Below are 14,683 nucleotides of genomic sequence, written 5' to 3'. Positions count from 1 at the left end.
TAATTAATTTTTCTGAATACGTTTTTGTTAACTTACTTCAGGTCAGAGTCGTTTCAATCAATATATTTTGACTTTGACTTTATATATTCAGGAATGAGTTTATATACTCCGATGTTGACTTTATATAATCAGGAATGACTTTATAAATTCCGACGCTGACTTTATATATTCAGGTTTTGACTTTATATATTCAAGTTTTCACTTTATATATTCCAGTGCTGACTTTATGTATTCAAGTTTTGACTTTATATATTCTGACGCCGACTTTATATATTCAAAATCAATGTATTTGCCTGTTTCGCACCCCATAGTATATGTGTGTGTGTATATATGTACACATGTATGTATATGTATATATATATATATGTATATATATATATATATATATATATATATATATATATATATATATATATATATATATATATATAAATATATATATGCCAGCAGCACTCATGACAATGATAAAACAATTACGTTGTTAATCATGTTACGTTATTATTAAAATGTTTCCTTTTACTTCTCGCTGCCAAGCGCTGGTATTTTGCTATATATATATATATATATAGTTATATATATATATAATATATAGATATATATATAGATATGACAACAACACTCATATCAATGACAAAACAATTACATTAACAATCATGTTACATTATTTTTAAAATTTTTCCTTTTCTTTTTCATAACTTCTTTTACACACTACTTCTCCGCTGCAAAGCGCGGGTATTCTGCTAGTATATATAGCGAGCGAGAGAGATAAGGAGAGAGAGAGAGAGAGAGCGCACGAGAGAGAAGAACCATCAGCTCAGTTATGATCACATGACGCTCAGCAGACAAAGTGTATCCATACTACTTGTATTGCAAGACGTCGCTCGTTTTATCAAGTCAAAATTAATTTTAAAATTTAGCTCGTCTTGCAAAACACTCATAAACCAAATTACTTGCAAACCAAGGTTCCACTTGTATATATTATTTATCAGTGTTATTTGTTAGGAAAATTGATTTTTATGTTGATATTTTTGGGGGTGCAGAATGGATTAACTGGATTTCCATTATTTTCAATGGGGAAGTTTGTTCTAAATATGAGAAATTCGCTATACGAGCTCAGTGCTGGAACGAATTAAACTCGTATCTCGAGGTTCCACTGTATATATATATATATATATATATATATATATATATATATATATATATATATATATATATATATATATATATATATATATTGTGAACTTGGACCTGGACACAGACAGGCGGACATCTTTGTTTCACCCAACACACCGTTTATTTACAATATATACAAGGATCACGTGCACCACAAACCTCTGTGCCTTCTGCACCGATTCCCCAAAGTCCAGGGCTCACAGTTCCTGTGCCTTTCTTTCCTGGCCGCCTCCAGTCCTCTCTCCAGCTCTGTCCACTTCCACCCGACATCCACTTCTCACTGAAGGGAGGCGGCCCCTTATATATGATTCCCGGACGAGCACCAGGTGTTCCCGGCATTCTTCCCTTGGCCAAGCCCCAACGTGGCGGAAGTGCCGGCTGTCCTCCCAGCAGCTCTCCGGGTGTCCTCCAAAGTCTTCCCCCCGGCACTTCCTGGTGTGGCGGAAGTGCCGGGCTCCCGGGATAATCAGGCACTGGGGCGTCGCCTGGCAGAGGCCACGGGTCCCTACAGGGCTGGGCTTTCAAGCCCTCTACCCGAGGCCTCCAGCATAACCTGGATGGACGCCCCCTCTCGGTCTGGAGGAGGCACAAGCCCTCCTCTGGTCCTCCTGGGGAGCCCGGCCGGGGACCACTATATATATATATATATATATATATATATATATATATATATATATATATATATATATATATATATATATATATATATATATATAAATTGTATATAATTAGATAATAAGCACTACAGTTCCTTACAGACAGGACATACAGGGACTGTGGGAATGATGGGTGATTTTGTGGAGTTGTTGTTTTGAGTAATAAAAAACGTGCATTGCATTTAGTAACCCGTTTGAGTCTTGACTTTTTTTAGTCAAGTAAGACCAAGGTGGCATAACAATACATGTGTCATTGTGATATTTCAGTTTTTTAATTTGAATACATTTTCCAAAATTTCTAAAATCCTGTTTTTGCTTTTGTCATTCTGGGGTATTGAGTGTTGGTTGATATGTGGAAAAATTAATTTCATTTAATTTTAAAATATTCATAAAAGTGAACATGTATGAATGCTTTATATATCCACCGTAAAAACAATGAATACCCATTTACCAAGCTAAACTCTCAATTACATGAATTGTAAATAAAAGATTCCCTGGTAATTTAAAAGCTTTTGTAGTCAGTCTTTTCTTTAGTGTATACATGCAGTGAAAACAATTACATTGGCAAATATAATAAAGCATGGAAAGAAGCTGGTGTAAAAATTAAAAAAAAAAAATATTTGAAACCATGAACACAAGCTGAGAAAACTATTGATTACTTAGTGGAAATTCTCATAATTAATTGTTGTACAAAATAAAAAAAAAAAACTGAAAATCTAAGGGGTTTAAACTTTTGTACTTTGATTGAGTCGTAACTATGTGTTTTGGGGAAATTGCTTTCCAAGGTTGGAATGTTGTAGCAGAGCAGCAGAGTTTAAAGGGTTGGTCTTTATTCTTAATGCAGATATTGTAACATGTTCTATAAATTCAGTATGTCCTCTTCTCTCATCTTTTTAATTGCCTCTTTCCACACATGCCGCCTTGTACTTCCCCTCCACTCTTGACTCCATACTCTCTCAAGTGTTTTGATTCTCCATCCTTTACATTTTCTCCATCTGCGCTTCCCAAACCTGCCACAATGTTGTTGTCTTTTATTGTCTCCCAACTCTGTTCTCCCTCTTTTCTCCCAATGTCCTACTTTTTCAGGTGGAAAAAAAGTCAAAAATAGCCAAATATGGTTTATTTCATTCGAATTATTTTTTTATCTCTGGTAATAAACAATTTTCTGCTAACACTTCTATTAATGTCTTTATCATGATTCTTAATATAATTATTAGTATCATTTCATTACAATTTACATTTTTTCCAGCTCCTATAATTTCAGAGTCTTATAACAGTACTGACTAAGTGTCATTACCACCATTAAAGACCACTTTTTTCCTCGCCTCAATGGCCTTTTTCAAATCATCATCTATCAAATCACCACAGCTGAGTGCAGGCCCTCAGGTTTAAATAAAAGGGCAGAGACACCAATGGCTCTCTAACTGACGGCTAATTCCAGCCCTGCTGTGACTTTGCAATGTCTCTTCATTTACAGCCTTGAATTATCTTTACTCTCGTTTCTTCTGCCTCTGACAATTTCAATCTGCAATATGCATTCAGGAGCTTCTTTGTCTCTTTTCTTTCTTAGCTTATTTTTTTTTTCTCAGCATTCTGAAATTGAAAGCTAACAAAATCATTTGATTAAATTAACAAAGTAATTTAATCTCAGTTATAGTTTAAAATGCATTTACACATGGTTTATATTTTTTACACATTAGTACTGCCTGATGTGTGTTTCTCAGATATTGTATAATGTTGGATTTAAATGGATTTCATTATGGACTTATTCTTTGTCTGTTTTTAAGTTTGCATTATACTGTTGTCATTAGTCTTTGGGAGATATGCAGGATACAATCTCTCATTCTCTGTCTCTACTTACATACATATACATACTCACACTCACACTCACACACACACATACTGTATAGTGGTGGACAGCTTGTGCCTTCATAGTGGAAGGAATGGGGGAGAGGACATGCAAAGGGCATTACCTCCCCCGAAGAGCTAGATGGCAGCCACCCTGTGTTGCAGCTGTGCTTCAAATTCCCACAGGCCTTCATGGGAGTTGGAGTTCAGCTTAGCTCTGTTAGGGTTCTGTGGGTGACCCCAGGGGTTGCTACAGGAACTGCAGAGCTCTATTATGTCATGCTTCCTCCACCCCTGGAAGTACTTCCGGATCATACTGATGGGCCACCTGGGGTGCTCCTGGGTGCAGCATGAAAAGACTGCTTCACTTCATTCAAGGAGAAAGAGTCGGGAGGAAGAGGGATGAAGCTTGCTGGAGGAGGAGTGGAGGAGAAAAGAGAGAGAAGAGAAGGCAAAGAAAAGAATGTTGTGTTCAGTTGTACTTTCTGCCAGAACGCTAGGGGGAGTTTTGAAAAAATGTGTTACCTGTTGAAATAATAAGAAAGGAGTCCTGAATAAAAGAATGTTCTTCTTGACTGGAGATCAGTGCGTGCCTGTTGTAAAATAAAGAAGTTAACATTCTGAGTTATCCATGGCTGGCTAATTATTTTCCCCTGCTCTGGTCACAACAAAGTTGGCGATGAGGTTTATATTGTGCATGCTTGCAGTGAAAATGGCTGGTGCTAATGTGCCTTTTCCAAGCTTTTTTCTTCCGAGTCCGGGCGAGCCTGCGGTGCCTTTCGCAACGTGGCTTTAGATGTTCATTAACTATCTGCTTGTAACTGACGCTACTGCGGATGCTTGGCCTGACACTAGAAAGAGAGCTGTGTTACTTCATTGTCTCGAGACTAAAGGTCAGCGAATGTTTTACACCCTGCCTAACACAGGTAGGCCTACTACGTTCGATACTGCCGTAGAAGCTTTGAAAGTATATTTCATACCTAAAGCTAACGTGGTCACTGAGCACCATGCATTTCGTAAGAGGACCCAGGGATCACAAGAGACCGTTTTACAATACGTGGCAGCACTACGCAAGCTTGTTGCAAGATGTAAATTTGCAGAACACGCGGACGAAGTGATTTATGACTAATTGATTGAGCATGCATATAGCTCACGCATCCGTGAAAGATTGCTGTGTGAGCCAGGCCTTACATTGGATAAAGCAGTAACTCTTGCTACTCAGACAGAAGCAGCTACAGATCAGGCTAAAATAATTTTTACAAACTCCAGCATCATGCCAGTACAGACACTGCAGCATAAACAGAGGAATAAACCCAGACAGCGACAGACACCTGCTACTACTATGTCTGCTAACCCTGTTAAGGGAAAGGCGTGGCTAACTCAGTGAGCTGCCCTGCCGCAAAAGCAACTTGAAGACTGGGCATTTTGCTAAAGTGTGTCGCTCTGCCCAACCCTGTACCCGGGAAATACATGAGGCTGAATTGCCAGAAGTTACTGTACTATATACAGAAAATACAATGCATACACCTGCTAAAATTACTTGTGCAGTGGAAATCTCAGCTCCAGGCTTATGTTCCTGCTCACTGGACCTGATTGTTGACACTGGCTCATCAGTCTCAATTTTACCACACTGCATTTACACTCGTCACTTCAGCAACATTCCTCTGACAAAACCTACAGTGAGACTTGTGACGTATTCAAAATCTCATATCCCCGTACTTGGGTGCCTGTCTCTAACTGTGTGTTTACATGGCCATACGACTGTGGCTACATTTTTCATTCTGGAAAATGGAACCCCACTAATGGGTACATCATGAACAATAAAGCTATGCCTTTTGATGCTGCAGCTTCCACTTTGCCTGTGCCAGTCTTACATTGTGCTGCTGTGCCCCTGTCCATTGGCTGTGTTAAAACTTCATCCACCGCATTAAGATTGATGAGACAGTACCTCCTGTGTGACAGAAGCTGCGCCACTTAACTCTGTCGGTTAGAGATGCTGTGTCTGAAGAACTTGATCACCTACTCACTGCTGGTGTCATAGAATGAATTGATGCTTCTGCTTGGGTCTCACCTATTGTAGTCACTCAGCACAAATCTGGTAACATTTGTGATCTGCGAGAGCCCAATAAAGCAGTTATTGTAGACTCTTTTCCCTTGCCACATATGGATGAACTCCTTTCTGCACTCAGAGGGGCTACGGTATTTTCTACCATTGACTTAGCCAGTGCCTACTACCAAGTGCCACTGCATGAGGACAGTCGAGACCTGACTGCTTTCATTACACATGAGGGCCTCCTCAGGTTTTGTCAGGTTCCTTATGGCTTGGCGTCTGCACCCTCCAACTTTACAGAAAATGATGACTGCTATTCTCGCTGGCTTACCTGGCGTGGAGAGTTACTTGGATAATGTAATAGTACATGGACCTGACCTGACTACCCATGACAAGACCTTATAAACTGTGTTATGCCGGCTGGAAGCTGTTGGCCCGCAGCTAAACAATGACAAGTGTAAGTTTTGTCAGTCCACCCTACCCTTCCTTGGGCATATAGTGTCTGCTGATGGCCTGCTTCCTGATAAGGCCCATGTACAAGCCATCATGAATGCTCCTGCACCCACAGATACTGCTACTTTGTGTTTTTTCCTTGGTCTGATGTCTTGGTAGTCTAAATTTCTACCAAACCATGCTACTGTCATTGAACTAATGCGCGTATGTTTGAGACAACCTGTAGGTGCATTCCAGTGGACGGCTGATGCACAGAAGAACTTTGAGCAGGTAGAAACATTGCTAGTGGATAGCCCTGCTTTGGCACTTTTTGACCCTACGTTGCATACTGTAGTTTCCACTGATGCTTCTGACTATGAATGGGAGCCATTCTTTCTCAACTTGGTTCTGACAACATAGAAAGAACTGTGGCATTTGCTTTGCGGACTCTTTCCACTGCAGAGTTTAAATATTCAATACTGGAAAAAGAAGCAGTGGCCTGTGTGTGGACGGTAGTGAAGTGGCACCCTGTGCACGGACCATCAGGCATTGACAACTCTATTGACCACCAGTGGGACTGTTTGTGCTGGGATGTGCATTGCGAGAAGGTCTGCATGTCTTCTGTTATTTAGGTATGATGTAATATATTGCCCAGGTTCTCAGAATGCTCCTGTTGATTGGCTGCCTCGTCTGCCCTTACCTGTTGCTCATGCAGCTGCTGACGATGCTGAACCAGAGTTTTTGTTCTCTGGTCTGTGGCGCATAAGACATTGTCTCCTGCTGATTTGGAGTCTGCTTGTGCTGAATGTCCAGACCTCACTAAGCTATGTACACAGATTGCCCGGAGCTGGCCTCCTTCTCCAAAGGCTTTGGATGCTGATCTGCTGCCATACTACAAGCTCCGTCTGGAAATTTCTGTCAGTGAAATCTTTGTGTTTTGTGGTTCACGTCTGACTGTGCCAGCTAGCCTTCGTTCGTCATTAATTGCAATTGCACACAAGAGTCACCAAGGTGTGGTACACACCAAACAACGACTGAGAGAACTTTACTGGTGGCCAAAAATGGACACTGATGTTTGTACTGCCATTAGATCTTGTCAGACATGCCAGTTGAATGACAAAACAGCTCATCCACACCCGCTTCCTTACAGCTTACACCTTTTCCAGATGGACCATGGAAAAAAGTGGCTATGGACATTGTAGGACCCTTTGACACTGCTGCCTCGGACTGTAGATATGCCTTGACCCTGATTGTCTACCACAGCAAGTGGCTTGAAGTAGCCTTCACCCCTTCCATAACTACTGCTAATGTACTCACATTCCTGTCTTCTGTTTTCTGCCACCATGGTAATCCCACGAGTCTGGTAACAGATAATGGGGTTCAGTTTACCTGTGCTACTTTTGCTGCTTTTCTGGATGAAAGACAGATTAAACATCACCGCTCCTCAATGTATTACCCTGCTGCCAAAGGAGTTGTAGAGCGATTCAATCATGTACTGAAACATACGATTCAACAAGCTATTCAAGAACACTGTCCCTGGAAAGCTGCCATTAAAGACTATTTGCATGTCTACTGTGCTACTCCACATGCAACTACTGGCATTTCTCCATGTGAACTCCTTCATGGTTGATGGATGTGCACAAAATTGACCATACTACCACCTACTTCTTCAGGTTTACAGTCTGCCAGTGATGTCCGTACCACAGTTGAGCAACACCAAAACAGAATGAAAGTCTACACTGATGCCAAACGGGGTGCTCGCTTGGCTAGTTTTAAAACAGGGGATAAGGCGAGGGTCAGAAATCCTCTGCATGTTCCAAAAGGTACCCGGAAGTTCAGCAACCCTATCACTATCAATAAGAAACTGGGTGCTCATACATACTGTACGTATTGAGTGATGGAAAAACTTGGAATGCATCTCAGCTGGTTGCTTTTCCAGACTGTGCATCTACATCTGTCCAGAAGGAAGTCAAACCAGCAGAGCTTCCTCAGTCACCCAGACCCAAACACAGCACTCACCCACCAAACTGGTTGAAGGATTATGTTACTTAAAATAATATTGCTGAACCTGTGTAATAATATACTTGCATTTGCATTATGCTGGTTGTGGAATATACACATCATGTTCTCTTAACTTTAACTATTTCATTGCTTGATTACATGGAAGTTCTGGGAATTTTTGTCATCTTAATCTCATTAGCAGACAGAAACAAAGCTTTTCTTTAAAAAAAAAGGAAAATATTGTCTTCAGTTGTAGTTTCTGCCAGAACACTAGGGGGAGTTTTTAAAAAAAGTGTTACCTGTTGAAAGAATAGGAAAGGAGTCTTGAATAAAAGAACGTTCTTCTTGATTGGAGATCAGTGCGTGCCTGTCATAAAATAAAGAAGTTAACGTTCTGAGTTATCCATGGCCGGCTAATTATTTTACCCTGCTCTGGTCACAACAGAGAAGTTTTGTGGGCTGCTTTATTTGTGCTTGTGTTGTGTACTTTGCTGTTTAGGTGGGAAATGTCTGGGAAGAGTTTTCCACAACTAAATAAAAGCCTGTGTCTTGAATTTGTGTCTGCATTTGCCTGTGTCTGGTTTAGCTGGTGTGCTCTCTGCAAGCCTTTATGTACTGTATATATTATAGAGGGTTGGAAGGACACTAGTACACATCAAGTAAGCATTGGGGTGTCAGCAAAATCACTCTTGTTAATCTGAACATAAATTATTTAAACCTAAACAGGTGCCTCAATGAGACACCTCGCTCTGGGGCATCCAGTCTTTAATAGGGCTCTGGATGGAAGGGATGGAATTATTTGCTCTCACTGGGCATCTTCTTGCTGCTGTGAATGAAAAAACTGAAGACAGCGTTAACGACAGCTCCCTCTTTCTTCCTACGGTGGTATTGTGGTATCGCTTACTTCAAGTAAACTATAAAGATATATATACAGTATATATATATATATATATATATATATATATTATCACAGGCAGCTGGGGTGGAGCCCAGCCGGGACGCCTGAGGGGACCGGAGGAGGGCTGGTGCCTCCTCACAACCACGAGGGAGCGACTTGGTTTTGTTGGTGGCCTCGGGTAAGGGGCTTGGAAACCCAACCCTGTAGGGGCCCGTGGCCACCACCAGGCGGCACTCCAGTGCCTGAAGAAACCTGGAGCCCAGCACTTCCGCCACACCAGGAATTGCTGGGGGGAAGAAGACAGGGGACACCCGGAGGGCTTCTGGGTGCGAGGCCGGCACTTCTGCCACACTGGGACGTGTCTGCGGAGAAATGCTGGGAAGCAGTTGGAGCCCATCCGGGGTGTGATAAAAGGGGCCGCCTCCCTGCATTCGAGAACGGAAGTCGTATGGAAGAGGACGGAGCTGGAGAGAGGACTGGAGGCGGCCAGAAGAAAGGCACAAAGGACTGTGAGGCCTGGACTTTGGGGGATCGGTGCTGGAGGCACTGGGACGTGCACTGACTTTATTGTAAATATTGTATATAGTGGTGGTCATAATAAACGTGTGTTGGGTGAACGAACGATGTCCGTCTGTCTGTGTCCAGGGCCCGTTCCACAATATATATATATATATATTGTGAGACTTGCCCGAACACCACCAGTCGGAGACAACATCTTTATAAAAATCAAACGTTTATTTTTCATTAATAAACACAGTCCCACCATCACACACAATGCACTCAGCAATAATCACCAGTATTAGACTTCTCTTCCTCAGTCCTTGGCCGTCAATCTCCTCCTGGGAGCTTCGTCCTGCTCCCTCTCCCGACTCTAGCTCCCTGACTGTTAGGAGGTGGGCCCTTTTATTCCTGTCCAGATGCATTCCAGGTGGCTGGGAACGAACTTCCGGCAGCACTTCCTGGTGTGGCGGAAGTGCTGCCCTTTGCCCTGGAAGCACTCCAGGCGTCCCTGGCAGGTTCCTCCGCCATCTTGCCAAGTGTGGCGGAAGTAATGCTCTCCCGGGTCCCAGGAGGCTCAAAGCGTCCCCTGGCGGTGGCCACAGGTCCCAACGAGTAGGAAAGTCTCTCCTCCTTTCCCGTGGTCCTCTTCTGCTCCAGGGCGGTTGTGTCCTCCTGACCCGGAAGCTTTTAATTCCAGCTACTGGTCCTTCTAGGTGTCCCGGCTGGGTAAGAACCCCAGCCGTCTGTGACAATATATATATATATATATATATATATATATATATATATATATATATATATATATATATATATATATATATAAGTCTCAAAATGAATGATCATTTTCAAGGAATGGACTGAATATATAGTGCTTCTCCAAAAGGGTTGAGGTTTCTGGGAGTACTTGGGAGGTGTGGTCAAGTGTCTGTTTTGTGTTGCCCTTCATTGGTGCTGACAATTGTTGGAGAACCAAAAGTTAATGACAGCACCCCCTCTCATCCTAGGGAGGAGTACTTAAATTCACAAGAGCCTAGAAGGTGTCAATTGCTATAAGACTGGACCACCATATATGGTGACGTTTAAATAGAATTTTATTTGTCCCCACTGGGAAATCTGGATTTTTACAGAAGCAATTTAAATAAACAAATGCACAAACACACTCCAGAATGACTATAAAGTAAGAAAATTAAATCAGAAAGAAATGTTCTGACATATTGTCACATTTACAATACAGTGAGGCATTATGCTGACGTATTGCTGTTGGTATAAAGGAGCCCCAGTTTGCTTTTCTTGACATACTTCTGCTGAATAATTCATTCATTGGTGGATAGAGTTCAGTGATAGTGCATCAGAGAGAGGACGTGCAGCATTATTCATAACTGTACTCAGCTTTGTTTTAATTCTCCACTTTGCTACTACCTTCAGGGGGTCCAGAGTTTGTCCTACAACTGAGCTTGCCCTTTTAATTAACTTGTTGATTCAGTGGGCCTCTCTTGAAATGATGTTACCAACTCAGCACACCACAGCATAGAAAATTTCACTGGCCATCACAAAGTTATAGCAGATGTGAAGAATGTTGCTACCTACATTAAAGGAACACAGTCTCCAAAGGAAAAATATTCTGCTGTATTTCGTCTGTGTTCCCAGACCAGTCCAATCTGTTATTGAGGCAGACCCCCGAGTAGTTGTAGGAGTGGACTGCCTCAAAACCCAGTCCTTGAATAGTGACTGGATATAGAGGCTCTTTGGCACAGCAAAAGTCAATAACCAGTTACTTGATTTTGCTGATGTTAAGATGCAGACAATTCTGTTTGCAACAAGAAAGAAACTTCTCCACCTAACTCCTAAACTCTGTCTCATCCCTTTTATCAATACACTCTAAAAGGGCAGAATCACCACTGTTCATTCAGTACCAGAGCTTATATACAGTATATAATCTTCTTCTTCTTCTTTCGGCTGCTCTCGTTAGGGGTTGCCACAGCAGATCATCGTCTTCCATATCTTTCTGTCCTCTGTATCTTGTTCTATTACACCCATCGCCGGCATGTCTTCCTTAACCACATCCATAAACCTTCTCTTAGGCCTTCCTCTTTTCATCTTCCCTGACAGCTCTATCCTTAGCATCCTTCTCCCGATATACCCAGCATCTCCCCTCTGCACATGTCCAAACCAACGCAATCTCGCCTCTCTGAATTCGTCTCCCAACCATCCAACCTGAGCTGACCCTCTAATGTAGTCATTTCTGATCCTATCTATCCTCGTCACACCCAGTGCAAATATTAGCATCTTTTCCTCTGCTAACTCCAGCTCTGTCTCCTGCTTTGTGGTCAGTGCCACCGTCTCCAACCTATATAACAAAGCTGGTCTCACTACCGTCCTGTAGACCTTCCCTTTCACTCCTGCTGATTTGATGTCTCAAATCACTATATAATAATCATTAGAAAAGCACAGAGATGGTCTAAATGCAAAAGTATTATGTATCACTGCATTGAACAATGTACATATTTTTAGTTTTTGCTCATCAGCATTCCATATTAGCTCTTTTTAAAAATGAAATTGCTGAAGACAATCGGAAGCCCTAGAGGGACATGCAGTACCACATGTAATTTCCCATTCCGAACTCTGGCAGCAGTGGTTGAGCAAGCAATTTACACTGCTCACAGTAGAAATCCTCCATTCTGTTATTGTGTTTTGTACGGCAGTGTAACTTCAAATAAGAGAGATGATTTTTAAATTAAGCAAAAAATAGAAATAGTGAACACTGCTAGATGGCAGCTTGACACCCACATGCATTATCTGCAAGTCTTTAAGCTGTAACAGTAAATAAAGCCAAATAAAGCAGTTATTCCTCAGACTATGTCCAAATTGAATAGTGATTGCTTTTATCGTTTCTAAGATGGTCTTAGGAAAGGTTGGGGATGGAGGGGTTAACTGGGCACCATGAGCCTTACTGCGGCAATAGGCTTGTGTTCTTAACAAAATATAAAGAGACAGCATTTCTGTTGTGGAGTCCAAGAGGTTTAGTCACGGTGCCAATGGCTCTGCATTACATTTTGTTTTCAAGTTTATCCCACGATGCTTATTGTGTTTTTGCATAAGTGTGGCACACCAATGGATTCAAAAACTAACATTTTGAGTAAGGCTGCAAGTCAATATAGAAATGTTTTTATTTTTATCTTTTCGACAAGTTGTTTAAAGAGTGTTATGAATCAGGAAGACAGCTATAAACTGCACCATCTGGATTTTAACCTTTAAAGAGTATAATTATTCCATATTGGCCACTTCCAGAAAATGCATCTTTGCTCCTAATTTATTATATTATTAATGGTAGCAATAGTGTAGGTATTATGAAAGATTTTTCTAATATCAAATTCACAGTCTGGCTAATTTGTTTATTCATTTCTACAGCTTTGTGTGAGCATCTGGGCATTTTATCTTTTATTTTTTGACCTTCTGCTCCAGTAATGAGGCCTAGTTACTGTACCTAACGGCAAGTATCATAATCTTCCAAGACAGCAGTTTAGTCCTCACCACGGATTCATTTTGTCACCTTAAGTTGGACATTTAACCTTCCTGTGACCTGACTGTAGAAAAAATATGTGATCGGTTCCTCCATTTACTTCAGATCTGTGTGTTTCTTTGAAAAACCAAGTTAACATAAAGTGTGTTCTATGCATTTTGTTTTATAGGCAAGATTTCTATACAGAAGAAAGCAGATGTAATGCAAAAAATGACAACTAATTGTCTGGAATAAAGATAATGGCCATTGTGACTCAAAAATGCTATCATAAGTGAAGACTGTGGTTCCAACAATTTCAAATGTTGACACTTCCAGTTGTATCTATTTGGTCATTTGTCAAATCATTCATTATACATGTGTGGAAGGGTGGAAGGGACATTGCATGACTTTATGAAGTGTTAGGTTTAAAGCTAGGTCACCTTTTTAATTGTAGTGGCAAATATTAAATAAACTAAGCTCTCAAGGGCTCAGAATTTAATATAAATATCCTTTCCAGCTCTTTCAAAAGTGCCTTGAATAAATGGGTCACAGGGCTCTATTTTCAATGTAGTCTGGGTTTAAATGGCAGTTGGGTTCTTATAGCTCTCAGGCCAGAAGGGGTAGGTTAGTTAACCTTAACAGGTGTCTTCTCTTGCTGCTGTAGAGGAGAAAAATGACAACACTGTTAGCTGCAACACTCCCTCTCACCCTGGTATTATATAACTTGGATGAAGGTGAAGGTTTCCCTCTGACACACATGCGTGAGAATGAAATGTTTAATCACAGATTTTTAAGCATGCATGAAGTTCAGGACAATGGCAATAAGAGTAGATTTGTCACTTCTCACCTCCAGAATGGTTTCAATGTTCTGCAAAGTCACTGTATGATTGGACTTTGTACATTCTCCACATCTTTGGTTTCATGTTCATTTAAGATTCCAAAATGTATGACCTGGAAAAAAACACCTGGTGTTGTCAGACAACAGGCTGGGGCCAAGAATAACCAGAAGAATCTAAGCCAAAATACAAAACCAGAAAGATTTGATCAAATCAAAAGGTCCCTAAACTAAGTAATGATCCTTTCCACAATTGAAGATAATTTTCGTGGTGATTTTCTTTCAGTAAGTGCTGCATACCAGCATACTTTACAAGTGGACCATGATAATACACTGTGACATATAATCACCTCATCATATGACCAGCAATGGACATAGAACATAATCCACCTGGCTACAATAATCAGAAACGTTCACACAATGGCAGCAAACAATCTTCCAAAATGGTACAGAGGTGACATCCCATTCAAAATAATAAAATAAACATCCCAACATAAAATGAATCGTTCCTAGAATGCCCAAATGAGGATTCATCAAACTAGGAACATGAAGGTTTGTGTAATTCCAATTTTAACCTGGAAGTGAGGATGGGTGTATTTGATTGCACTGCAATGGATGGATGCCCTGTCCAAGGTTGAGTCTTCCCTCAAACTCAGTACTTAAAGGTGATGATCTAACTCCCATAACCCTAAAAATCAATTAAAATGGTTAAATAAAAACAGAATAAATCAATGAAAGGTTGGATAGATGGATGAATGAAAGGATGGATCCCAGTATTCCAAGACACCTG

This window comes from Polypterus senegalus, chromosome 2, assembly GCF_016835505.1.
Source record: "Polypterus senegalus isolate Bchr_013 chromosome 2, ASM1683550v1, whole genome shotgun sequence".
Taxonomy (NCBI): Eukaryota; Metazoa; Chordata; class Cladistia; order Polypteriformes; family Polypteridae; genus Polypterus; species Polypterus senegalus.
This window is presented reverse-complemented; position numbering follows the sequence as displayed.